Source organism: Conger conger, chromosome 6, assembly GCF_963514075.1.
Source record: "Conger conger chromosome 6, fConCon1.1, whole genome shotgun sequence".
Classification (NCBI taxonomy): domain Eukaryota; kingdom Metazoa; phylum Chordata; class Actinopteri; order Anguilliformes; family Congridae; genus Conger; species Conger conger.
The window spans coordinates 44,100,746-44,128,496 of NC_083765.1; the positions used below are offsets into that span (position 1 = coordinate 44,100,746).

At 45.0% G+C, this 27,751-nt stretch overlaps 1 protein-coding gene across 1 annotated transcript in view; it reads left to right on the plus strand.

The window, feature by feature from the left end:
• Positions 1 to 27: 27 nt before the first annotated feature.
• LOC133130040 (zinc finger protein 536-like) overlaps positions 28 to 27,751 on the plus strand; it is a 163,703-nt gene continuing 135,979 nt past the window's right edge. Inside the window, exon 1 of the mRNA XM_061244260.1 lies at positions 28 to 139. The gene's annotated coding sequence lies outside the window, so the exon portion shown is untranslated. The remainder of the gene's footprint in view (positions 140 to 27,751) is intronic.

A 27,751-nucleotide genomic window follows, 5' to 3' on the forward strand; every position in this document is an offset into this window, starting at 1 on the left:
CCGCACTTTTCCCCCCACAGTGCAAGAAAATGATCAAGTCAAATCTTGTGGACATGCTTCATTATTCATTGAACACAGTCTGCCACAACGCTTCGTTTATGTGCAGAAGTCCCTTCAGCGCGTTGCTTTAAATTTAAAGGTAAGACCCGCTTTAGACTCTTTCCGTTCATTCGAATACATTTTAGTGGAGGATTTAGCGCTCAAAACAGGTTTCTTGTCTCTCATCACATCACAGCGGGTCCTATTTTTCCTCAGTGATTAACAAATGCAGTACAATTAAAAATCCAAAGCAGTGACGTTTGCATGCGGGTACGGAAAAACAGCAACATTATGAAAGCAACTGAGAAGCCATTGAACGCCGCTGTAGAACTTGGCTGCTCCGCGTATATCTTAGATTCTTTCCTGATCCTACTGTGGAATCATCACAGAGAATTAGATATTGTCTGAAAAGCGCTAAAGATTTAACTGAAAGTTGATATTCACCCGTCAGAAAAGTGATGCCAAAAGCTACGAATCGGCGGGGAGAAACAAAATAAAACTTCTTTAGAATGGGCTAAAACCTTCCCACAGGACATTGGGCTCTGTTCTGGATTTCAGCAAACCGAAACACGCTTTTTGTGAATAGGGATCAAAGTTATCTGGTGAATACGATGTGTCAAAACTTGTGAGATGGAAGCGGGTGAGACCTGCCATTTTGTGCTGTGACCGACCCCGTATGAATTGCAGTCCTGCGTTATGCCTTTCACCAACTGAGAAATAATTGTCATGTCGGATTTTAATGCCTTTTTATCAAGCAACAACAAAGAAATAAGAAGTTTAACGTCTGTTGCAAATATAGCGTGAGGAAATAAGGAATTTTATGTGAAAGAAGTCGAAAACATAACGATAGAAAGTTCACGACCGCCGTATTAATGACAAAAACTGTAATATTTTGGACAGACCGATGGCAGGACTGTGGATTTTCTAATAAACCCCTCAATTTCTGTATTTCTGTGCACAAATCTCGCTAATCTCGACCAATGAAGGGGGGTTTGTACAGTAGCCTATTTAAAACAGTAAAATGAAACTAAATTACTTACAGTCATAGTGTTATCAGCGAGTTTCTTTATGGATGAGTAAAATGTTAGGGAGATAGCCTACATTTATTTTTTTCAGTTCGGGATTTCCGGTTAAAATAGAACTGTATAAGCAATAGGCTCCCAGATACTATTAATACGAGAGGCGACCGTCTTTTTTTTGGGCTTCAGGGGTGCAGGTGTCTGACGTCCTCCTACCGGACAACCTCACCACGACTTTTCGGAACGGCCTCCCCATGCCCAATAAGGAGGGGTAATCCCAGATTCCCCAGCGAGGGGGATTTAAAAGGACACAGTGTTTGCAAGGGTAAACATTTTCATAGCATTAACAATGGCCATCGAAATAGTTCACTTTTTTTGCGTCTTCCGCATCGATGAAATGAGATAACTGCCTTTCTCCCTCAGATTCATTGCAGGAAGGAAAAGAGGGATAGCGGGTGCGCAAAAGCAAGCACGGAGCGGTCATTGTTCAACGGCATTCATCGGGCGGATATTTTGTCTGTATTAATGTCTGTCTGGACATGCCTGTCCGCTCTCTTCGTCTCTAATTTCGGTCGAAAGTGGGTTGGGCGCGTGATTTCTTTTTCACAAGAAAAAAAAAAAAAAAAAAAAAGAAACTCGATTCGTCTTTTTTGCACTTAAAAAAATGTTAACTGACCTTTACGTTTCGTGGAGTTTGCCACAAGGTAGCCTAAAAGTGTCGTTTTAATTCAACTATAGGCCTATCACAAATAAGTTCAGCTATTTCCTCGCCCGATAGGCTACATTAATGATTATGATTATTATGATAATGATTAATCATGTAGGCTATTGAAAAAATAATAATATTTAACTTTTTATTTCAAAATACAATCTACTTTTAGCTACTTTACAAAACATTGTCATGTACAGGGCAGCCTATTATATCATATCAATTTCAATTAGCTCTATATCAAAACAAAAAAAAAAGTTATACTGACTTAATGGTGTAATTGTACATGAAAAAACGTAGAATTATTGATTTTTAATACCTCTTCAAATGTATTCGTAAATACACAGAGTACAGGCTAAACATGTATGAAAAAGTTTATGCAATGGTATTATTTTTTTCTTTTTTTTATGGGTGGAGCTTGTTTGACTTTAAAAACTGAAAATTGTCCCGGAATATGGACCCCCGTAAAAAATGCTGGTTAAGGAAAATAGGGAGCAAACAATACTTTCCATGGACACTAACTTAAAGATGAAGTTGAGGCGCATTACTTTACAAAAAGGAACAGATGTTACCAGATGTTCTGCAGCCTCGCTCTCTCTCTCTCTCTCTCTCTCTCTCTCTCTCACACTCACACACACACTCTCTCAACTCTCTCTCTCTCTCTCTCTCTCTCTCTCTCTCTCTCTCTCTCCCTCTCTCTCTCTCTCTCTGCTCTGTTTCCCCGTGTACTCGGCCGTTCTCCCCCGGGTTGGAGGCCGGATTGAGGAGACCCCGGGCACAGAGGGTAGCGTTCAGTCGTGGAAGGTGTAAAATTGCGGCCCTTTGCTCAGGCAGACGTGAGAGAGATGAGGAGCTTAGTCTGGGATGGCCTGTTTTCCACATGATCAGCTCTGTAACTCTGCGACACTATTCCTTCTGTGACGACAGGATTATCTGTAGATTCATTCTCACCCTGACTGCTGATATCTCTCTCCTTCATTTGACCCCTGAAACAAGTAGTCTCACAGTAAGTGCCAGAGCCTCATACAGTATACGTCCCATATTTGCATTTGATAAAGGACTTTTGGTTTTAAATATACACAATGCTCCGTGTATAGATAACTTGTCTCCTCCCTGGAGTGCACAAACACAATCATGCCTTTTTTTTTACACAAGGGATATAGGGGAATTGTATGTCAATCAAGTGCACCATTGTGTTTTCTTTTTAGCAGCCAGCCAGGCGTGCGTCAAACATCAGCTGTGGCGGTGGCAGTTTTATCTGGTGGTGGTAGGGTGGGTGGGGGGGGGGGGGGGGGGTCGGGTGTGAACCCACCCATAAAGCCAGCCATATGAAGCCCTAAGAATGCAATTACTAACGTCATATGGAGATGGTGTGCCTTCGCTTACTGCCAAAAGGTTTTCTCCGATATGGACGGAGGCATGGAGTAGGTGTGAAGAGTGCTGTATGCTGCAAAAGCTGCCGATGTCATCTCATATGATCAGCACGCCCGGGCTGTCAGGGCCACTTGTCTCATCGAAGGAACGATGGGAAGAAAGGCCACTCAATGGCGGAGCCTGTCTGGCGTCTGAATGGGTTTAAACGCAGAGCAGAGTGTGTGATCAGCGTTCAGCACATCAGAGACGTGTGTACAAATGGGACCAGAAGTTCCTTTGAAAGCCGCGCATTCGCAGTCCCGTCCCGTGGGTTATGACTACAATGGCTGGGCTTCTTTTTTCTTTTTGTTTAGCCTTCGGGGAGTTGAACTTTTTCTGTCTGCGCTGGTTCTGTGTACTTGCGACGAAAGTAGTGTAACCTTGCTCTCGTCTGTCGCAGTTTCTCCCTCGCAAATATTTTGACAATTTCTAATCTGTTGCGGCTCAGGGTCTGAAGAATGCGGTTGAGTTGTTTAATGACAGAGATTTGATTTGTGAAATACATCCTGTGTCTGCGTGTATGTGTGTGTTTGTGTGTGTACGTGTGTTTGTGTGTGTGTGTGTGCATGTGTGTGCGTGTGTGTTTGTGTGTGTGTGCGTGTATGTGTGCGTTTGTGTGTGTACGTGTGTTTGTGTGTGCGTGCGTGTATGTGTGCGTTTGTGTGTGTACGTGTGTTTGTGTGTGCGTGCGTGTATGTGTGCGTTTGTGTGTGTACGTGTGTTTGTGTGTGCGTGCGTGTATGTGTGCGTTTGTGTGTGTACGTGTGTTTGTGTGTGCGTGCGTGTATGTGTGCGTTTGTGTGTGTACGTGTGTTTGTGTGTGCGTGCGTGTATGTGTGCGTTTGTGTGTGTTTGTGTGTGTGTGTGTGTGTGCATGTGTGTGCGTGTGTGTTTGTGCGTGTGTCTGTGTGTTTGTGTTTGTGTGTGTGTGAGTGTGTGTTTGTGTGTGTGTGTGCGTGTGTGTTTGTGTGTGTGTTTGTGTGTGTCTGTGTGTGAGTGTGTGTTTGTGTGTGTGTGTGTGCATGTGTTTGTTTTTGTGTTTGTGTGTGTGTGCGTGTGTGTTTGTTTGTGTCTGTGTGTGTGTGAGTGTGTGTTTGTGCGTGTGTGTATGTGTGTTTGTGTGTGTGTTCATGTGTGTTTGTGTGTGTGAGTGTGTGTTTGTGAGTGTGTGTGTGCGTGTGTGTTTGTTTGTGTCTTTGTGTATGAGTGTGTGTTTGTGCGTGTGTGTGTGTGTGTTCGTGTGTGTGCGTGTGTGTGTGTTTGTGTGTGTGTGTGCGTGCGTGCACATGCATTTCTGTGTTTAACTCTATAAGAGCTCATCAGATTCCTCCTTTATATGCTTGCCTGTGTTGAGAGTGTTTTGTTTTATTGGGTAATTAAGCCCCGCTAGATCTTGCCCCATTTCAAGCAGGTGAAGGTTAAAACACTGATGGTGCCGTTTTCAATTACGTGCGAGCACCAAGGTAAATTAGGTGCTATTTGTCTGGCAGCCGGGCGGTGCTTGAAGGACCCACTGCACTGTTTAAGAAGAGCGGAAAATTATCTGTCTTTTTGTTTTCATTCAACATTGCAGAAGTGAAGCGCTTGAGCTGGAGAGCTTAGGAGCTGGCTGGGGGGGGGGGGGGGGGGGGTGGCAGGGGGGCTCTGTACTGTTAATGTGACTCTGAAGGTAGAATCAGAGTCAGAAGGAGAATCTTTTTTTAATTTAATTTTTATCAGCAGACAATGCAGGCAGATGTCCCAGAGTAGCTGAGCGAGACTGCACTGGATGTGTGAGAGTAAATCAGGTGTACAGTGGATTTACAGGTGGGTCTTAGGCACGAAGCAGGAGAGCGCTGATTGGTTACCGCTGATCCCTGCTCACAAAACCCTCCTGGGTGTTTCTGACCTGGCAGCACACTGGTGAAAAACATCCTGGTCCTTTTTGAAGGTCCAAAAGAGAACAAAAAAACAACAAAAAAACACACACACAATGTTTCTTTTTTTGAAAGTCCTAACTGGGTGTGGGCCTGAAGGCTGATTCTGTTCTGAAGCTGTTTATTGTAGATGCCCAATACTTTCTGTGTGCTCCAGACCCTGGGATGTTTGGATGTGACTGCCTCACTCGATAACCTTTCCATGCAGGAGTACAGGGGTCCAGGAGTTAACGTCTCCTGATTCCGCCGTTCAGTGGTCCGGTGATTCGGCGGATAATGATGGGGTTTGGCATCAATTTCTGCTTCCAGACAGCTGGGGTCTCCTGGATTAACACCTCCTACGCAGAGAGGCAGATCATTAGAGGGAAAATATGGGATGAGTCTAATGGTGCTTCATTCGGCCTATCGGGATCGTCAGATTTCTTTACCTTTACCTGCAAAAGGAAAGCAGGACCCTGCATCACAAAGCGGATAACTGGATAACTGCTTGGATTAGCTGGATGACTGTACTCAGTAAAACCCAGAGCCCTCCCAAATCTGGAACACGGACTAAGAGTTAAAAGAGCTAATCTTGGTTTTACTCAGCACAGTTATCCAGCTAACTCAGTAATCCTGCTTTGTGAGTTTTACTCAGCGCAGTTATCCAGCTAACTCAGTAATCTTGCTTTGTGGGTTTTACTCAGCGCAGTTATCCAGCTAACTCAGTAATCCTGCTTTGTGGGTTTTACTCAGTGCAGTTATCCAACTAACTCAGTAATCCTGCTTTGTGGGTTTTACTCAGTGCAGTTATCCAGCTAACTCAGTAATCCTGCTTTGTGAAATACCCCAGGTTTGATATACAGAGACTGAAACTTTAAAAATAATGGCATGATTGACGACCGAGGAAAGGTTCCACATTCAGTTTGGATGGAGGGTTTATGTTCGGTTGGTTATTTAAGTTATTTGTGCTGCGGTCACTCGTCGACTTCAAAGCACATTAGCGAACAATCATCTGCAAGGGTTAGAAGATTTTTGAGGAATTGTTTCCTCTAAATCCTTTAACTTTGTTCTTAAGATGGCAGTGGTGCTTATGTTTTTCTGTAGTTGACATTGTCGCATTTATATGTGTAATATAGGGAGTTTTATGATGTTCGCACCAATTGGCAAAAAATGTGGCATGTACAGTTTAGCACTTTGGTCTGCAGAGGTCTGCTGATAAGTCTATGTAGGATGTGCTAATATTGCATTAGTGCTGTGAGATATAGAGAAAATCAAAGGGCCAGGATTTGAACAAAAATCCTTCTGTTTTCTTAAATGGCAAACCCACTGACTCGGTGGAACAATACGTGAATTCAGAGCAGCTGAGCCATTGCCAGGGTATTATCAGCTCTTTGTGGTGTGAGATGGGGCGCACACAACACAACAGTGTTGTACTAATGCCCACACCTGGCACACATTCCAATAATTCCACATTCTTTTCCGGAGTAAGGAATGCAACCAACGTCTTTAGTTTGCTTAACTTTAACTGGCGTCTCGCAGACATTGTTATTCAGTGGAAGCGGAGTGCGATGTTCGTGCTGTTTAAAGAGACGACGTCAGGATTGGGCGCGTTAATGGTGTGTTGCCATGGTTGTCTGTTCTTTTAAAGCTCCGGTTAGGGTTGTTGTCGGGGGTTGAAGCTGGACCCGGTGGAATGCTATATGGAGTCTTCTCCGGGGAGAGTGCTCTCCGTCCAGTCTGACAGTAAACCGATGGAGCAGACACGGTGAATCGTAAAATGTGGATGACGGTTATGGAGTCCTGTATCTGCTTGGGCCTTGGTCCGCCTGGCTTTTATGTCGTTAAGTGCACGTCTAGTGTTTGGTAAACAATTTACTTTGAGTGGCGAGAGCACACACACATGCACAGATGCACACACACGCACGCAGATGTGTACACCCATAAAATATGCCATATAAGCTCTAAACTGCATCGCTTTTTTTACTTCCGTAGTCAGAAATGCAGATGATCTTCTTTCATTCAGCAGTACACTGTAAATGCAGAAATTGTCAAAGGAAAGCAATGCGAAGTAACATGCACGGCGGTTACCTGGGGATTCACGCATACCTGAGAACACGTTCCCCTCCCATGATGCTCTGGGCCAGCCCTCCCCTGGTACATCACACCTACAGATGCTTAAACACGACGCAGAGGCAGAGATGTCAGCTTCCTGTGAAATGCTTTTAACTCGAGAGATGAACTAAATATTGTATACTTTAGGGAATTTGCCTTTTCTTTTTCTTTTTTTTTTGTTGCAGATCTGTTTTTTCTTTTACATGGATGAATTTTAAAAGTGCGTTTGAGAGAAGTCCCTAGACTCCCAGCTTCCTTCACACACCTTCAGATGAGCTCATGCCTTGCCTTTGCTATCTCTATTAGATCTAGCGTTTTCCTTTGCTCAACAGCTTTTGTTTTCCTCCCTCCAAATCTCCCCTATTGTGTTTCTCTGGCTGCTGTGCTTCATCCCTGCTCTGAACACACAGTGCTGAATTAAGAATGCCTGAAATAAGGACCTTACTGGTCGAGTAGCTCACCCCTGCCAAAAACAAAACTGCTCCAGCTACATTTTGACATCGGTTAGCTGGTTGACCAGTTCAGACCAGTTCCCAGCTCAACAAAGGTTGGCTCAGACCAGCTGCCAGCTTGACCAGGCTCAAGCTATGTTTTGAAGCAGCTGGTAGGTGGTTGACCATCTACCAGCTCAGACAAGCTACCAGCACTAGCTGTTTTACCAGCTCATACACAGCTAGAACAGCTTATAACCAGCTTGACCAGCTAAATTTTCAGGCTGGTCAAGCTTGCATAGCTGGATTTTACAGCAGGGATAGCAACACCATTAATTAGCCTACTAAATCAAATGGGTATGATGTCAGTCATGTATACAGGGCTGTGTTGATGGAGCAGTACACTGATGGACATTTTATCTGTAGTGACACTTACATCCTACAAATGCATCCTCGTGTTTGGTGGAAAAATGGCTTCACGATTTCACTGATTCCTTATCAGCAGGGAACTGCGCTGAATCACAGATGAAGATGAAAATCTTTGAAAGTAATTTTAGGAGTCAAATGAGCCTTGGTTGTTTTGTTGCTTTGGTAGTTAAAAAAGAGGGAAATATGTATGTAATATCTCCTAAAATACACGACTAGAACTGGGGATGGGGTGTTATTTGTGTACACAGGTCTTGTTTCATTGCAGACCTTGGTCAAATACGTAATTGTTTTGGATTCAAATACTTTTCTACATTTTACTGAGCTTGACTAGGCATCGACGACTCGAGTTAACTGTAATGTTAAATCACTAATTGTTTGAAAACTGGACAGTTCAAACTTTCTTCTAAAGACGTTCTAAAAGCCTCTCTTCGTACCTGGTCTCTTCTGGTCTCGGCAGTCTGGTGGAGACTGGGCTTTACACTAACCTTTTTTTGCCTGGAGGCTGTAGCGCCATTCTAATTCAGAGGTTCAGTCTCGCCTTTTGTATGCCTGTAATCAAACGGAGCATAGCGGGCGATGAGAACGGCCAAACTGTGTCTCTTGCAAATGCTACGCGAAGTATGGGAAATTAAAACTGAAATGAGAGCAACAACACCCATAGATCATGATTTAAATACACTGTATAAAAAGCTCAACTATTTACAGTCCTTCACTGTAGCAAAATGGCTGGACTCATTTGAATGTTTACCTTGAAATCAGATTATATTTTGGCAAGTCTCGAGGAATCTAATTAAAATAATTGGAGTTTATGCAGATCGAGGTGTACGATTTCAGTCTTGCGTTTCAGAAGCATGGTAGCCCTTAATGGAGGCTGGTTTGATCACACCCTTATTTTTACACAATTTTCTGTCAACAGATGCCAGTCACAAACGAGCTGTAGATTTGAGTGTGAGTCACGCAACTGCGAATTTTTGGAACTAAATTGGAAGAATCCTGTAAAACTTTAAATGTTCAGGTTCTGTGAGTTGATCGTCTTTGCAAGGTGGAGATGACGGTACCAGCAGGCCAGATGTTCAGAGTGCTGTTTTTAACACATCCTGTCCCTGAGATTGTGGCTAAAAAGGGGTGCCAAGTGATGCAGTGGGTAGTGTCATGGCCTCACAGCTGAATGTTGGGTCCTGGCCTTTCTGTGTGGAGTTTGCATGTTCTCCCCGTGTCCGTATGGGCCTTCTCTGGGTGCTCCAGTTTCCTCCCACAATCGGAAGAGAGTCTAAATTGTCCCTTGGTGTGAGTAAATGGTGTGTATTGCCTGAAATTGATTGGCAATGTGTTTATTTATTTTTTTATTTAACCTTTATGTAACCAGGCAAGTCATTAAGAACAAATGATTAGGCTTATTTACAATAGCAACCTGGCAGAAGGCAAATGCTTTTGATGGAAGTGGGGAGGGGCTAAAAACAAATGTCAAAAGTTTGTGAGGCAGGTGATTCCTGCATTCACTCAGTACATGCTGGGATAGGACTTCCAGCGCCCCCCCCCCCCCCCCCCCATGTCCCTGACCAAGAATACATGGATTACATAATGGATGAATGGATGGAATTGTGTTGAAAAAATATTTTGAGTTTCTGATTATGTATGAATATTCATAAGGGGTGGGGTCAAAGGCGGACCATTCATAAATAGCACAGCGGGATGTGGATAGAACTAGAACTTCCCCTTGCCAACGGTAACCTTCACGGTGGGGGATATTTGGATAATGGATGGAATCCAGGGGCAGCACATTCCGGAATATTCCAGGGTGTAAATGAGGATCGGACTAAGGAACATCTGTGGAGTGAAAGGAAAAGGGATAGAAGATAGAGACGCATCCAGACAGTCTCAGGATGAACTCAGGGGCCCAGCGAGTGGGTTTAAAAAGCAAAGATCCTGATGGTCACAGCATGGAGACTTAACGACTGGCAGCTGAACAATACGGGTCAATATGGCCGCCTGCAAGCAAACCGCCTGCGGAGAGCGAGAGGTCAAAAGACAAGCAGCAGAGTCAAGGCCCAGCAGCGTGTTAACGCTGCCTGTGTCTGCACTTCACGGGGAGGAGGGCTGGGCTGTGCTGAGCTGTGCTGTGGTTTGGTAAACGGGCCTGGTAAAAAACAAGAATAGAAATAATAATAAAGTAGGGACCAAGAAGCTTGCAACATTACATCACACAGTCAGCAGTCAGATTATTTTAGTGTTGTATCTCTCTCACTCTGTCTGTATTTCTCCCTCTCTCTACTCACCTCTGTCTGTCTCCCTCTCCCCCCATCTCCCCTTCTTTCTCTCTCTTTCTATCTCCCTCTCTCTGACCTCGTTCTGTGTGTGTGTGTGTGTGTGTGTGTACAGGGCAGTCATCTTCATTCTGCAGGTGTGTGTGTGTGTGTGTATGTGTGTGTGTGTGTACAGGGCAGTCATCCTCATTCTGCAGGTGTGTGTATGTGTGTGTGTGTACAGGGCAGTCATCTTCGTTCTGCTGGTGTGTGTGTGTGTATATATGTGTGTACAAGGCAGTTATCCTCATTCTGCAGGTGTGTGTGTGTGTGTGTATGTGTGTGTGTGTACAGGGCAGTCATCCTCGTTCTGTGTGCGCGTGTGTAGGTGTGTACAGGGCAGTCATCCTCGTTCTGTGTGCGCGTGTGTAGGTGTGTACAGGGATGTCATTAGTCAGCGGTCGGCGGTAGCGTTAGCGATAACGGGGCTTCTCTGGGAGGAAGTTACATGGCTGTGACTGAGGGCCAGGCTGCTCTCGGGCTGGCAGGGCTCTGCCGGAGAGTGACAGGGGTTAACCGCTGTGACGGCGGGGGTCAGCGCTGATTAGCCCCCCTCTGACCCACCGTGTGTGGGGCTGGGGGGCTGGGGCGCGGGGCAGGAAAGGGAGGGGGGTCTGTTTGAGGGTGGGCCCCTCTGCGGAGTGTGAGAGGGGGGCGTTTTCTCCCTCTGTCGACGCTCGCTGGAGGTTCTGCACAGAAACGGTGTCATCGGTGTGGGCCGGAGGAGTGCTGGCTTCATCTGAATATTTTTTTTATGAAATGTATTTATTTTTATTTTTTATTTTTTTTTATTTATTCATTTATTTATTTAGCCAGGATGATTCCATTCAGATACAATATTTCTTCCCGGGAATCATGATCAAAAGGGCTGCAGAAGTCAATATTTTACATTTAATATTAAAATATTACATATTTTTCACATGATCATACAAAATACACATGCATATACAATGCATAATTTCAGCTCAGAGAGAGAAGCATGCAGTCCCTACTAATGATACCCATAACCACAGTTTGTATTGAATCAAGTATAGGACAAGCAACCACAGGTTCCTTCAAGGAATTTAGTAAAATAATTTAGTAGAAGGTTCAAAGGAGGGAGACTAAAGGAAGCAAACCAAAACGAGGAGCTTGTGCTGCTATTGCTGAAAACAAAAATAGCCGTGTTAGCTAATGCTAAATCGAGCAGCTGTTGATGTGTCTGTCACCGGAGATAAAGCTTATACACATCCCTCCTGAAAATACTCACACCAAACTCGCTTATTAGGAGCAAGTAAACCTTGAATGTTCTCCCTTACCTTCTACCCACGAGTCAGATTTCTGCTGGCAGTAATGTGTTCAGGGTCATAGATTGAAGTACTTTATCCTCTTTTTCTGTGAGAGATTTCAGAATGAAGCAGTGAGGCTTTTCTGCCTCCACTCTTATTCCAGCAACGTACTGATTTAACACGGAGTTTAATTTATTTGAGATGGTTTTGAGAGCCCTTGGTAGCGCATCTTATGCAGCCGTTGATTAACGTTGCGACTCTTGTGCACAGCTGGCCTCTGAGGTCTGTCGAGTGCAGCGGGAGTTTTTCGTCCTCAGAACATTACGTTCCGTCCTTTCATTCCATTTATTTGGCACGGCCCTTTTATCCAAACCAACATACCGAACCAGTCATTGGCCAACTACAGAAGACATGTCAGCTAACAGTTTACGTAAAGCATCAGTTATCCATAGCCATGAGCATCAAGTCTAGTTCACAAGGCAAATGTAGGCTACGTCAGACATAAACTCAAAATGAGGCATGATTACAAGAATTATGGTAAAGAACTACGATATCAGGGTGGAGAAACAAGAAATTAAATGTGCTCGGTCGAGATACAAATGCAACCAAAAAGAGTTAATAAATTTGGGGTCACCCTGCAGAGTAGTATTGTAAGAACTAGTCGCGGTACAGTCTGAAGGTTCTCCGACGGGGAAAAGTGTGCCGGAAGTGGATGGGTTCAACCCATAGGCCAAACAGTGGATAAGTGGCAGTTGGTCTCTAGCTATTAGAAGAGAAAAGGAAGTGATGATAGAGTGGAGGTTTTTTACTTTAATGGGTTTAATTAGCTGTCAATCGGTTGGAATCTACTGCTCTCCAAAACCAAAAACAACGATTTGTTCAAATTGGTCGGTGACGGATAGCGCTGCTATGCCCAGAAAGCTCTTTCAGCCACCCCTACGGACAGGACGGCCGAGGGTGTCCAGACTCCTGAGGCTATGAGCTGTGACTGTCCTTGCACCCTTGAACCACCGTTATTACGGCTCGCAATGAGTATGTGGATGGTGCTCTATGGACTACACCAAAGCACAGCCCCTCAGTGCTGTTTATTGGCATTAGTGACATGGCGGAGTGCAACCCTGCAATCAGGAGTAGGGTTCTGGGAGAAGCGACCGAACAATAATGCCCTCGTGCACACAAGCACAGATAAAGAACCCCCCTCCCCCTCAGAAGATCTGTTTAAGTCTCTCCGTAAGAGAAGTATTTTCCTTGCAATTTCAATAAGAAAAAAAGAAATCCGGTTAAGCAGTGAGGTGTGTAGTGTATGCAATTTCTATTCAGATACTGTAAATTCCCGCTAATATTTAACAGTTCACTTCCCCTCACGAAGCCGGGAATGAATGCTGCGTTTGAATTTCAGTTTAAGGAGAGATTAAAAATCATAAACGACTGGGGGAGGAGGTATGCAAGCGCACTCAGGCGGACGATATTAGCCCCCCCCCCCCACCGCTAATCCCAAAAGTCACTTCCCAGGAGGTTGGGGTTGCTATGAGAGAAGTGGTTGGGGGGGTGGGGTTGGTTTGACACCAGAGCAACTCCTCTCTAAATAAGTGAAAATCAGAAGAAAATCAATTATTTCTCCTGTGATATTACCCATCATACCCCTCCTAAGGGGAGGGGAGGGGGGTGGGGGGGTGGATGTGGTGTTGAGGACATAATCACCTCTTGATGAAAATATTGACTTATTTTGTTTTGATCAGCCGCGCCCCCCACCCCTCCCCTCCCACCTCTCTGCCCCTTCGGAGACAGATGCATTCTGGGTATCCTGTGAGCCCCGTCTCCAGGGGACGGGCCCAGGTTTGGAGGGGAGAGAGCAAACAGATGGCTGTCGATCTGAGACTAACTGGTGTGAGCGCGCTCCCCCGTTCCGTCCATACGCCCTCCTGCTTTCTTCGCTGGCAGTCACACACCCACCCCCACCCCCCCCCCCATTCTTTAATTACCTCTCTGCTCTGTTTCCCATGCTGTGGAAGGTGGGGAGGACAACACCTTCGTCCAAGACGTCCGTTCGGGTTCCTTTTCTTCAGTTTTTTCTTTTAAAGAAGGGACGCAGTGACTGAGAAGATGGGGGAGTCTGCAGAGGGCCTGGGTGAAAGTCGCCGGGGCGGCCCTGTGCCCTCGGGCTACTGGGGGTCCGTACGTTCTCCCTCCCGCTCCGTCCCCTACCCACCCGGGCGTGGCTGACCTTTTAACGCAACACAATGTTGACTGTGTTGTGGGGAGAAAAAGGAGAGAGACTGTGCCCGACCTCTTGACCCGCTTCACGAAATACTCACGGTCTCTCCGTCATCGTTTCCACAGCTCCAAACTCGCAATATCTTTCCCTCTGGGGCTCTGAATTCCCACATCCACCAGGCGGTCACACGTTAACTGCCTCTCCGTAAAATCCGACCACAATGAGGCCCAAGCTCCCTCTATCCATTATCTAACTCGCTTATTGCTGGTCAGGGTCGCGGTGGGTAGTGGAGCCTATCCCAGCATGCATTAGGTGAGAAGGAGAAATACATCCTCGACAGGCCGCCAGTCCATCGCAGGGCACACACACCATTCACTCACACACTCACACCTACGGGCAATTTAGACTCTCCAATCATACTAACCTGCATGTCTTTGGGCTGTGGGAGGAAACCGGAGTACCCAGACACAGACACGTGGAGAACATGCAAACTCACAGAAAGGCCTGGGCCTGGATTCGAGCCCAAGACCTCCTTGCTGTATCGCTTTCTATGTTGAGACATACATGTACTGCTGATGTAGAGATGGAATCCTAGCTGTGCCCACTTGTCAGTGTTTAAATATATATTGGTCCTCTACATTGAAACATTGTCCTTGATTATAGACACAGATATGATCCAAAAATGGAAATATTGCCCGGATATATTGGCCGTTCGATATTTCAGCCAGGGGCATTTGAGTCGAAGGATGTGGTGATTTTAATAGGGGTGGACATCAATTGTTTGGTTTCCATTTGTTACCCTTAAATATGCGCTTGGAAGTGTGTGTGTGCCACATCTATATTTTTGATGTGAATACAGAGAATTAAAACATTTTCGACATGTTCAGAGTGAAAGTGCGCGGTGCTGGTACCGGTCTCACTCTGTAGCCGCGGCTCCTTACCAGCGCTGCTGACGCGCGTTTTGAAAACGTCCCTTTTGAAATGGATCCCGCCGTGGTGTTCACGGCCACTTGAGCTGCATCTGTTTGCCATTTTGCGAGAAGCGCAGCGCAGCGCCTCCGCGATTGTGAGGAAGCCACGGCTCGACTCGACACCGGCTGGCATAAAGGAGGATTTATCCTTACGTACAGAGGTGGGGAGAGAGGGGGTATACGCACAACACATAATACAGTGCTGGGAACAGGCCATTCAGCCTAACAGTGCTCAGCATCATCCTACCACAAGTGTATCTAGTGCTTACCGCTTACCTGCAAATTACATGGACTCTAACACTGTTTCAAGCCTGATCTTGAAAGCAGAGGGTGCCTGTTTGATATTTGGAAGACAGTTAGCGAGGGGGTCAAAGGTAAAGGTCTGAAGTCTGTCCCCCATCTTATGAGTCTGATTTATCCTCCCCACACATGCTTCTAGAGTGACCTCCCAACCCTGGAGATCACTCCAACCCTAACAAAGCACACCTCATTCAACAGCTAGAGCAGGGCTGCCCAACCTTGTTCCTGGAGATCTACCACCCTGTAGGTCTTCACTCCAAACCTAACAAAGCACACCTCGTTCAACAGCTAGAGCAGGGCTCCCCAACCCTGTTCCTGGTGATCTACCGTCCTGTAGGTTTTCACTCTAACCCTGACAGAGCACACCTCATTCAACAGCTAGAGCAGGGCTGCCCTCTAGCACAGCTAGAGATCTTGTTGGAAATTAGTCAAATTAGGTGTGCCAAATTAGGGTTGAAATGTAAACCTACAGGCTGGTAGATCTCCAGGAGCAGGGCTGGGAGCCGCTGTTCTAGAGCTTTCTTTCGCTTCCTGTTGACTTCATACCAGCGTTGCCCAGTCATGACTACTGTATATTCCCTGTCGCAGGAGGGATTTTGAGGCAAATAAAGGCAGAATAACTCAGTGCTGTTATTTAGGCCGTGTGTTGAGGCAGCTGACCAGCTTAATCCTTTGTTAAAATTGTTTAAACAGTTAGAAAGCGCTCTAATGTCCTCGTGTGAAATATTTGAGGTAGCCTCATAAACGCATTTTTCCGTCGTTGTGACGGTTGCGTAATTTAACTGGTGCGTTATGGGTGATTATTGGCTTTGACGGCAAAAACTAAATGGGAACGGAGGCTTTAAACTCTCATCTGTTGTTTTGTGTTCTTATTCATTAGGAGCGAGGGGCGGTGGGGGGAGAGGAATTATATTGAAAGTGTATGCCTTGCGTGGTAAGCTCACGATTTGAATATCTGTAATCCATGCTTAAATATACAGGCCAGATGAACTTTTTGGCAGCGAGGCGCTGTGATAAGCAGGCTTTTCCTGAAAGCTTTACGCAATTTTAAGCCATTTGCTCGGCTTATCAAATTTTGAAAAAAAAGTTTTCTCCCTTAATTATTTTTTTAATGAGATTTGTTTCTTCTTTCTTTCCCCTCTGCGTATGCGTGTGTACATGTATCGCTGGTATTACTCCAGCCCGGAGACAGATGTTGGAGAGCACTAGCAGTGTGAGGAGGGAGACATGTTGGAGAGCACTAGCAGTGTGAGGAGGGAGACAGATGTTGGAGAGCACTAGCAGTGTGAGGAGGGAGACATGTTGGAGAGCACTAGCAGTGTGAGGAGGGAGACAGATGTTGGAGAGCACTAGCAGGGTGAGGAGGAAGACATGTTGGAGAGCACTAGCAGTGTGAGGAGGGAGACAGATGTTGGAGAGCACTAGCAGTGTGAGGAGGGAGACAGATGTTGGAGAGCACTAGCAGGGTGAGGAGGAAGACATGTTGGAGAGCACTAGCAGTGTGAGGAGGGAGACAGATGTTGGAGAGCACTAGCAGTGTGAGGAGGGAGACAGATGTTGGAGAGCACTAGCAGTGTGAGGAGGGAGACAGATGTTGGAGAGCACTAGCAGTGTGAGGAGGTAGGCAGCCGTATGCAGAGGCTACGCGTGTCTTTTGACGGCAAAGGGTGGGTTTTTAGAGCAGGTTTTATTCCGAGGGGGCTGCCTGACGTTTATAACGAGTTCTGCTACTCGGCGTTTGGCTGACTGTTCGGCTGACTCTTGGGCTGACTCTTCAGCTGACTCTTGGGCTGACTCTTGGGCTGACTCTTGGGCTGACTGTTCGGCTGACTGCTGGTTGCCGCTCGCAGGATTGATAGACACGAGCGCTCCCTGAAATGATGCTGATCAGCCTGGAGGGGCCCGGCCTCTGCCCCCTCTACCCCGCTCGGCTTCCTGCTATTCACTGGTGCTGAGCGGCCCAAATGAAACGTGTCAGTGTGCGGCCTCCTGGAGGGGCGGCGGAAGGCCAGTGTGTGTGAGAGTGTGTGTGTGTGTGTGTGTGTGAGTGTATGTGTGTGTGTGTGTGAGTGTGTGTGTGTTTGTGTGCGTGTGTACATGTGTGTGTGTCGGGGGGGGGGTGTGCGCACATGTGCGTGTGTGTCTGTCTGCATGTGTGTGGGTGTGTGAGTGTGTGTGTTTGTGTGCGTGTGTGTGTGTGGGTGTCAGGGATGTGTGTGTGCACATATGTGTGTGTGTATGTGCGTGTGCATGTTTGTGTGTATGAGTGAGTGTGTGTGTGTGTGTGTGTGTGTGTGTGTGTCGGGGGTGTGTGTGAGTGTGTATGTGTGTCGGGGTGTGTTTGTGTGTGTGTGTGTCGGGGGTGTGTGTGAGTGTGTGTGTGTGTCGGGGTGTGTTTGTGTGCGTGTGTGTGTGTGTGTCGGGGTATGTGTGTGTGTGTGTCGGGGTGTGTTTGTGTGCGTGTGTGTATGTGTGTGTCGGGGGTGTGTGTGAGTGTGTGTGTGTGTGTGTTTGTGTGTGTGTGTGTGTGTCTGGGTGTGTTTGTGTGCGTGCGTGTGTGTGTGTGTGTGTGTGTGTCGGGGTGTGTTTGTGAGTGTGTGTGTGTGTTGGGGTGTGTTTGTGTGTGTGTGTGTCGGGGGTGTGTGTGAGTGTGTGTGTGTGTCGGGGTGTGTTTGTGTGCGTGTGTGTGTGTGTGTCGGGGTGTGTGTGTGTGTGTGTGTCGGGGTGTGTTTGTGTGCGTGTGTGTATGTGTGTGTCGGGGGTGTGTGTGTGAGTGTGTTTGTGTGTGTGTGTGTGTCTGGGTGTGTTTGTGTGTGTGTGTGTGTGTCGGGGTGTGTTTGTGTGCATGTGTGTGTGTGTGTCGGGGGTGTGTGTGAGTGTGTGTGTGAGTGTTTGTGTGTGTGTGTGTGTGTGTGTCAAGGAGGGGGGTGTAGAGGTAAAGATAACTAAATTGGCTAAAGGACTGAAGGAAAGAGGTGTTGTCTTCCCCTGTTGTGCTGCAGGGAATGGAAGGTCATCCAGGAGATGAGTAACTGATGACTGGATCTCATATGGACACACCGGTGCACTGCGATTGTTTCACAACATATTTTTAGCAGGTGGATTTTTTGTTAGATGTGGGAGATGGAATGTGTGTGTGTGTGCATATCTGTGTGTCTGTGTGTACATGTATGTGTGTGTGTGTGTGTGTGTGTGTGTGGGGGGTGCAGAAGGGGCAGGACTAAGTGTGCAGCTGAATCAATATCTCCGCCTGTCCCCCGGGTCCGCGTCAGTGTGTAGGGTTTAGCGAGCTCGTATGGGACGTTACGCAGGACGTTACCTCTTCCTGGGAGGGGGGAGAGGGGAGAGGGGGGTTCCTGGGGGCCACAGGGATCAGTGTGGGGGACTAGTGTGGACAAACAGTGGCTTCTGCGCTGGATGAGAGGGGATCACGCAGTTTAAGATCTACTTCATCTGCTGGGGGCGGAGCCGTTACCCATCCCACCAATCATCGAGCAGCGTGCCAAGTCTGGGCCACCTCTCCAATCCGGCGAGGCCTTTTTCCTGAGAAAGTGGAAGAACAAAGGCTTGTTCCGTCTGAGTGATGAGCTGAGAACTCTGTGGGTTTAAGTGACTGCGGTGTGAAGACAGTACAATTAAACGTTTGATCGGGGGACAAAAAAAACAAAACTGTTTCCGGCCAAGTTTCATATTCCTGGGTCTCTTTCCAAAAAGACTCATTTTGGAAAGCGATAAAATGCACCAGGTTGGCTCTCCAGGCCTCTTAAAGAACGGGAAAGCAACGTGTTAAAACAAACAGAAACGTTACATAACGCCCAATAAAACCGCAAATTAGCTGCCATGACAATTCCTTTGTTAATACTGTGTGATTTACTGTTTATTCAAACTTAACCTGATGGATAAGAAAGGTGGGGGAGGGGGGTGATGTTCACATTTTTGATTGCTGCACATTTCAGGTTAGCTTCAAGCGTGTGTGTTATGTGTGTGCGTGCATGGTGTGTGTGTGTGTGCGTGCACAGTATATGTGTGTGTATGTGTGTGTGCGCATATTCAGTGTGTGTATGTGTGTGTGTGTACGTCCGTGTGCACGTGTGTGTATTTCTTCACAAACTAATAACCCACTTTACTGTGACAGGAACCTGTGTTGTATACGGTGTGTAAGGTTCTCTGTGCGTGTGTGTGTCTGTGTGTGTGTGTGTGTGTGTGTGTGTGTATCTCTGTGGTTCTTTAAAAACAGACTCTGCTTAAATAACCTACTTTATTGAGTATGCCTAGCGCTCGGTGTGTTCAGTTCTCTGTGTGTGTATGTGTGTATGTGCAGGGGTCGGTGTGTGTGTGTGTGTGTGTATGTGTGTGTGTCTGTGTGTGTGTATGTGTGTGTGTGTGTGTATCTCTGTGGTTCTTTAAACACAGACTCTGCTTAAATAACCTACTTTATTGAGTATGCTTAGCGCTCGGTGTGTTCGGTTCTGTGTGTATGTCTGTGTGTGTGTGTGTGTGTGTGTGTATCTCTGTGGTTCTTTAAACACAGACTCTGCTTAAATAACCTACTTCATTGAGTGTGTGTAGTGCTGGGTGCGTATGGCGGCGGTGTGGAGGGCTGTTTGGAAAGGCGTCCTCCTGCTTGTCATCTTTTATTATGTGAGGAGGTGTCATGTTTTTAACGAAGCAGTGCACAGATGGCAGAGAGGAAGAAATGGATCACTAATTTTAACAATGATTAATGAACAGAGATGGAAAATGAATTACACGGGACTATCGGAGGCACCGAACATCTCCCGCGGAAATGTTAACTCTCTCTCCTCCGCTTCTTTTTTATTCAGGGATGAAATGATCGCAGCAGTGTTTTTTATCTTCTCCCAGAATCCATTGTCAATTCAACACCCGCTCTCCAGGCTAAATTAGCCCTCCTCAACTTTCTTTCTTTTCCAAGTTTTTGCTTGCTTTTCCTCACCTTGTATATAGCTTGTTGAGCTGCTAATTAGTACAGTCAGGTGTGCCAAATTATGGTTGGAGTGAAAATGTACAGGATGGTAGGTCTACAGGAACAGGGCTGGAAAGCACTGCTGTATAGCGTTGGCAGCACACTGATGTAAGTCAGCTCACACTGAATAAAGAGAAGACATTTTGAAAGGTGTGGCCGTATAGTGTGATGGGTATGAGACTGGGCAGTGGACACACAGCTCTGCAGTTGTAGGTTGGAGTCATGGCTGGAGTACTGCTATTGAGCCTGTGAGCAGAGTACCAAAGCTGAATGGCTTCAGTAGATATCCAGCTGTATTAATAGATTCTGCGCTTTCAGAAATACGTTGACAGCGGAGGTACATTTTTCTTCTTCAAGCATCAAATTTCCCAAATGTACCCTGAAGTACTGTAAAAGTACTGTGATGTTCCTTTTGGGTACATATGAGTACATTTTCCAAGCAAATAAGGTACAGTATAATTATACATTGCTGGCTAGGGGTACGGATTCATGTACCTGCAGGTTACCACCCCAGCGGCCAGCATTTGTGCCTTTTTAGGCACTGTTCATACATTTATTTCTGAGTATGAATGCTGTGTAAGATGCTCTGGATAAGAGTGTCTGCTGAATGTGTCAGTTACTTCCTGGGTGATTGGGTGATGCCCCTCACACTGAAAAGGTGTGATGGTGTATGTGTTGCATTCAGGGGCAGAAACGGGGCTGCGCTTTTATATGCATCCATAGAGTACACTGTACACACCTCTCAATCAGCAGAAAATGTCTTCAGCAAATGTGTGTGATTGTGTCTCAGTCGTTAACCCCTGCCTGGTTATTTGACCCTGATTGATGGATGTCTCTCCGACCAATCACTGCCGCTCCTGCCGATGACCTGGATTGAGGTCAGTGTCTCTGAGACAGTAGGCGGGGTGGAGTTTGGGGTGGGACGAATGAGGGATAACGCTCCTGGGTGTGAGAATTGTCACACACGAACTTCAGAGTATGGGTGTGAGGAGACAACCACAGCCTGGTCTAGGTCAAATGCAGGAGACGCAGGAGAGGAGTTCTCTCAATTCTGAGAAAACCACAGTCAATCTCTCTCCCTCTCTCTCCCTCTCTCAATCGCTTTCCTGTCCTCTCTCTCCATCTCACTCTCCCTCTCTCACTCTCCCTCTCTCTCTCCCTCCCTCTCTCTCTCAATCGCTTTCCTGTCCTCTCTCTCCATCTCACTCTCCCTCTCTCTCTCTCTCCCTCCCTCTCGCTCCATCTCTCTCTCTTTCTCTCTCCATCTCACTCTCTCTCCACCCCCTCCCCTCAGTGGGAATCTGAGACAGTGCACATCACACACACATGTGTGCTTGGCTGTACTAATTTAATTCACATCCTGATGGGGAATGCTGTTTCTTGAGGGGGAGGAAACTTGTGGAAACAATGCGCAGACTGTGGTGGATCTGAGGTTACACGGCGTACCCTAAAGCGCACCGAAAGGCTGGTAAAACAAACAGAGCGCCTCCGGGTGAACGAGGCAGGCCCCGGGGCTTCTGGGAGATCATTTAGAGAGCGTGTAACGGCGAGAGAGACTCACTCTTCCACGCGCATGTTCATCTTTTTATTTCGGGAAATTAGTGGCAGTGATCAGTGATCTGAACTCCCTCGACATATCCTGGGGGGGGGGGGGGGGTGCCTGGAGACGCACATCTGTGAACCCCCCCCCGTCCCCCTTCCCCCAGCTGCACTGTGTGGGGGCCCAGTCAGTAACTACAGTTACCGGGTTACACAGTGCTTTAAAAGGAGATGGAGCGCAGGTCACATACTTTCACTGCTGAGAATGTTTGCCTTGCGTTAGGGGGAACCCTTTGAAGCAGGATTGAGTGTCACTTTTACCACACTTTCTATTTTTTATCCTTAAATGTGCACCTGTTCGGAATATGAAAAAGGGTCTGAGGATAAATAAACCCAACGCACGTGTCCCCCGTGGACTTGACCAATTGGGGCCCGTGCTCTGTTTCTGAAATGGATGGACCAATCAAAATATCGATTACTTAGTGTATTTCTCGACAGAATACAATTATATTTATCTTGTTATTTCATAAACAATTTTTTGCAAATAAAACAAATGAAATATAATAACAATAATAATAATAATAATAATCATAATCATAATCATAATCATAATCATAATAATTCTTCTTCTTCTTCTTCTTCTTCTTATTATTATTATTATTATTATTATTGTTATTATTATTATTATCAAAGAGATACTGCTATTCAAAATGTTGAGCTTCAGGTCTCAGATGCAGGAGATGTGCATGGAATATGAGGTGGAATGGGCTGATATTCCCTGCAGGAGTACTGATTTGGAAGCTCCAGGTTCCCGGAGCAGGTGCTGCAGCTGGGTAATGAAATGGGAATAGTTTGTTTGTCATGTCGGAGGGCATCCTGTGCTCAGAGCCGTGCCTGTGTTCCAGGGTGTCTGCAGAGGAGAGATGGTCGAAGTATATATGGACGGTCTTTGGGATGAGTCTAGCACAAGTGACATTATTCCCTGTTAAACACCGAGGTGTCAAAAGCAGAAATATGTTTCCTTCAGCTCCTGGTTTTACAGGGAGGTGATTAGCGCGCTGAGATGGGCGATAAACAGGTGGGCCAGGTGCGTGTCGTTTCCCTCAGCCCGGGCGAGGGTGCTGAGGCTTGCTGCGATTTCAGAGTCATTTTAAAAAAGAGCCTTCTCATTACTCACCAAAAAGGAAAAAAACCTTTCTGCTTTGGGGCCTTCTCTCCCACCCACCAAATATTCTGTGTAAAATGAACACAGAGTTCCTTTAAAATATGAGTATTCATTTATAATTATTATCCCCATTACACATTACCTCATTATGATACTATATACTTTTGGAGCTGTCTACAACCAGAATATAACCGCGCTTCACAGATTTTAACTGCTGGAAGAAGGGCCGTATTGTAGTGACCTCTTTCACGTCAGAGTCTGTATAGGTCTTGAGGGGGGAGATGGAGGGAGGCTGCTCACTTGAGAGTTTTGGGGGATTGATGTTATAACATGACATTGACATTCTGTTTCGTAATTGCTGTTTTAAGGCAAATTAAATGTGAATCGCAAAAACAATCCACTTTTATGAACGCTCAGTTTAACACTCGTTGATTTAACACTAGGAATTCTGTTCTATCCATCTAACTCTCCCCCACGTTCCAATATAATGTTTTCTCTTCTATGCTCCATTCCTCACTCTCACACTCTTCTCCTCTCTCTTTCACCATCTTTTCATTCACCTTTTGCACACTGCATACCCTCCTCTCTCTACCTCCCTTCTTCTCTCTCTGATTAATTATTTATTCCCTCAGGCCTCTACGTTATTTCAGTTTATGGTACACAGATGTCCCATGTATGAGGTCCACTCGGTTTGTAAAAATTGATCGCAGTGAAGTGCTAATCAATGTAAACCTTTATCTGGAAGCAGCGGAAATCTTACACCGTTTTATATAAAATACCACAGAAGAAGCCTTCCACATATATCACTATACTTTTCATTAAAGGTCTAATTGCTTGCTGGCATCATTTTGAATGCATTTGATTTTTGCAAAGTAATTCCTAGGGTTTTGCTGTGTCTATTTTTACAATGCCAGATTTCTTGATTAGAAAATATAGATTTGTGACTTAGTTGTAATCAAAAAAATGTAGTGTCTGAAATCATTGCATGAGCTAATCTCTCATTTGAAAATCCCAGGAAAAATATATCTCGCAGTTCTCCATTTAATGGTGTTTGTGATTGTTTAAAAATGGAATCTGCGCATATGCAAGGTTAATTCTGTGGCAGTGAATGGTGTCTTCGTGAGCATGTGGTTAGACTTATGAAACGCACACAGCGATGTGAGTCATATCAGATCTCACACAAACACATGCTCCTCCAGAGGGCATGCTCACAGGGAACACATTTTTATCTTTTATTTATTTATTCATTTATTTATTTGGCAAACACTCTAGCAAGGCTAACATAAAAAGGCCGGTACAATACATTTCACAGGGGCAATGAGAAACTTGTTGGGCCAGTTTCACAGCTACATATTAAGGCTAGTCCTAGATTAAATTCAATCTTGAATGGTGATTCTCAACGTGAATCTCAATGTAGTCCAGGACTAAAATTAATCCGGACCAATATCTTATAGCATGCATGTAGCCAGATCTGGGATCTGTGTGTGGCAAGATGCCAGTACGGATAATTGTCAGATCCCCGTACAGCCAGTCAGTGGTCAGATCCCAGTATGGGCAGTGATCAGATCCCAGTTTGGGCAGTGGTCAGATCCCAGTATGGGCAGTGGTCAGATCCCAGTATGGGCAGTGGTCAGATCCCCGTACAGCCAGTCAGTGGTGAGATCCCAGTGTGGGCAGTGGTCAGATCCCAGTATGGGCAGTGGTCAGATCCCCGTGCAGCCAGTCAGTGGTGAGATCCCAGTTTGGGCAGTGGTCAGATCCTAGTATGGGCAGTGGTCAGATCCCCGTACAGCCAGTCAGTGGTGAGATCCCAGTATGGGCAGTGGTGAGATCCCAGTATGGGCAGTGGTGAGATCCCAGTATTGGCAGTGGGCAGATCCCGTTACGGGCAGTGGTCAGATCCCAGTATGGGCAGTGGTCAGATCCCGTTACGGGCAGTGGTCAGATCCCAGTATGGGCAGTGGTCAGATCCCGTTACGTGCAGTGGTCAGATCCCAGTATGGGCAGTGGTCAGATCCCGTTACGGGCAGTGGTCAGATCCCAGTATGGGCAGTGGTCAGATCCCGTTACGGGCAGTGGTCAGATCCCAGTATGGGCAGTGGTCAGATCCCGTTACGTGCAGTGGTCAGATCCCAGTATGGGCAGTGGTCAAATCCCGTTACGTGTAGTGGTCAGATCCCAGTATGGGCAGTGGTCAAATCCCGTTACGTGTAGTGGTCAGATCCCGGTATGGGCAGTGGTCAGATCACAGAATAAGTTGTGGAAGAAATCTCTGTGGGGCCTGCCTTGCACTCTCAGAAATAAAGTGAAAGTGTTCTTCAAGTATTACATTTCCCAAATGTACCCTGCAAGTACAGTAATCTTATCTTTGGGTGCAAAGAGTATGTTTTCCAAGCAAACAAATTAATTGTACAGTACATTGCTGGCTAGGGGTACAATTTTATGTACCTATAGGGTACCACCCCTGTATTTGTACCTTTTTAGGCACTTTTGTGCCTTTATTTCTGAAAGAGTACCCTGAGAGAGTACTTTCTGTGCTCACAGATTCAGCCTGTCTGTGGATCTGTTACTGATACTAATGCAGATGCCAAATACAGATTAAAACATATTACATATAATTCAATTATAGATTTTTTCCCGAAATAGGAAATGGAATCTAATTTCCTGTATTTATTTATTTTAAATATTTTTGACATCCATGTATTTCTATTGCACACCATGCCATTTCAATTTTATTTAATCTTTTTTGCGAAGTGGTTTTGATTCTGTAGAGGAGATCTTGCGTGTTTTTTAATAGTTTGAATTTGAATTTACAAACAGTTTGCATTTACAATTACATTTGTTTCCATACTCTGGCTGCAGCGGTTAATAAGAATGATTCATAGTTATATATTTATATATAACATTTTTTTCAATGGCGGATAATTATTTAAGAGGTTCATATAGTCATCAGTGTAATCATTCAGGAGTGATTACTGAAAATCCAGACAAGCAGATGGTGCTTAACCTTTTTTTCATATTAAACTACTACGCTTAGCACCACTACAAAATATGAGGGCGTTCAGAAGGACAAACATTAAAAAAAAAAGAAATTAAAATCACTTCACCTCATAAATATAATCAGATGTCTAAAACGGCCTTTTGGGGCATCTGGCACTGGGTGTAATCATTCAAATAAATATGTGGAAATATATTACATATTAAGTTAAATAGCAACCCAGCGATGAGCATTCAAATAGAATATGCTCTTTACAGGAAGCGCATATTAGCATATTAGCATGTGTTGCCTTTGTTACCCGAGGACAGCTGGCTGGGATAATGCGAACATCGTTCATCATTTTTTCATCCATTTTGAAGGGCTCATATCACTTGCCCTGCTGGGCTAGATGCTGTTCATATATAATTTTACTTCTCTCCCTCTTTCGGGGAGTAAAAGACACAAGGGAGTTTTGTTATGTCGCAGATAGTTCATATGTTTATACACTGTCTGCTATTCACTAGGGACTTCCACTTCGGGAACCACAAAATGGGTGGAGCTATTTTGTTATGTCAGTGCATCGGACCAATCAAAGTGTTTTCTTGTTCAGCAGTGGGGGGTTACTGTCCTTTGATTGGTTGTTTTATGTACTTGTTCGGCGTGGGACCAATTAGAACAAGGATGAGGCTGCCCTAAATTCATGGATAATTATTTAATTGGAAAAGATTTCCAAAATAATGGCTCCCTTGTATTTCCGGGGGTTTTCCCCATCAAAGCAAATTCCAAAAAGCTGTTTTGGGAATAGTGATATTTTTTTTAAAGAACAGCCATTATTAATAAGCACACTGCCATTACTACAAACACATAAAACAGAAGCTTCACGGAGGCAGATATATACCACACAAATTCAATAAATAAGTTGAATTGAATTCTCTAGCAAATACCATGTGAGTTATAAAGAAGTTGAGATTTACAAGATTTGACATCCCTAAAAAGCTTTTTTTACCTTACATTAAACTTAAAAAGGTCCAGCGTTTGTGACACAAACACAGTGAAATATTATTGCAATGTTTTACTGTGTGGTAGTTTCATTTAACTCCCCTAAACCACAACTTTCCAGCTTTATTGTAAATTGATCGTGATCACAGATATTATAGGCATTTGTTTGTTGTGGACTGATATTATGAGAACACGTTTTTACAATGTTCACAGACATAAAAGAAACACATTTTTGGACTGTTTGGAAGCTTGTTTGTGATTTTTGTTCTCTCCTGAAAAAAGACATTTAACTACAGAATGCTGCTTTATTGAGGTAAGGCTGATGATATACATGTCTCTTTTTTGCTGTCATATATTACAGTTATGCCTGCACTCACTGAGAATTGGATTTTTAAAATTTATAGCCTCTCCTGAGCAATTCATTTCCATGGAGATGGAGGAAGAGCGTAATGATTTTTGAGGTGGGCAGTTTTAAAAGGATTCTGAAATGTATTGAAACAAATCTTTTAATTAACTGTATTGATCATAGAAAAACATTTTTTTTTTTTAGCTTTCATACCGTACATTCTGCTCTATCCATGTGTTAACTGGGTATTTCTTTCCAACGTTGATTTCTGCCTAGTTGTCAAAAGATTTAAAGGTTCTCATGAGTACACATCAACTGTTTTTATGCAAAGAAGGTTATCATAGGATAATAATTTGAAGTCTATTGTCTTATATATTATCTTTAGAAAAATGTGTTAAGATAAAAAATGTACAGTAGCATTTGATAGTTAGCTTCAGTCATTACTTGAATGTAGAATATTGACTTTTAGCTCAAGAATTCTACCAGCATTGCCATTTATCTTTCTGTTATCTACTTCTCAAACAGAAAGTATATATTCTTCAAATAAAGACAACATATTAAAATTGTCATGTATGTAAATCTATCCAATATCAAAAACCTAGTTTCCTTGCAGCAAACAAAATAATATTAATAGTAT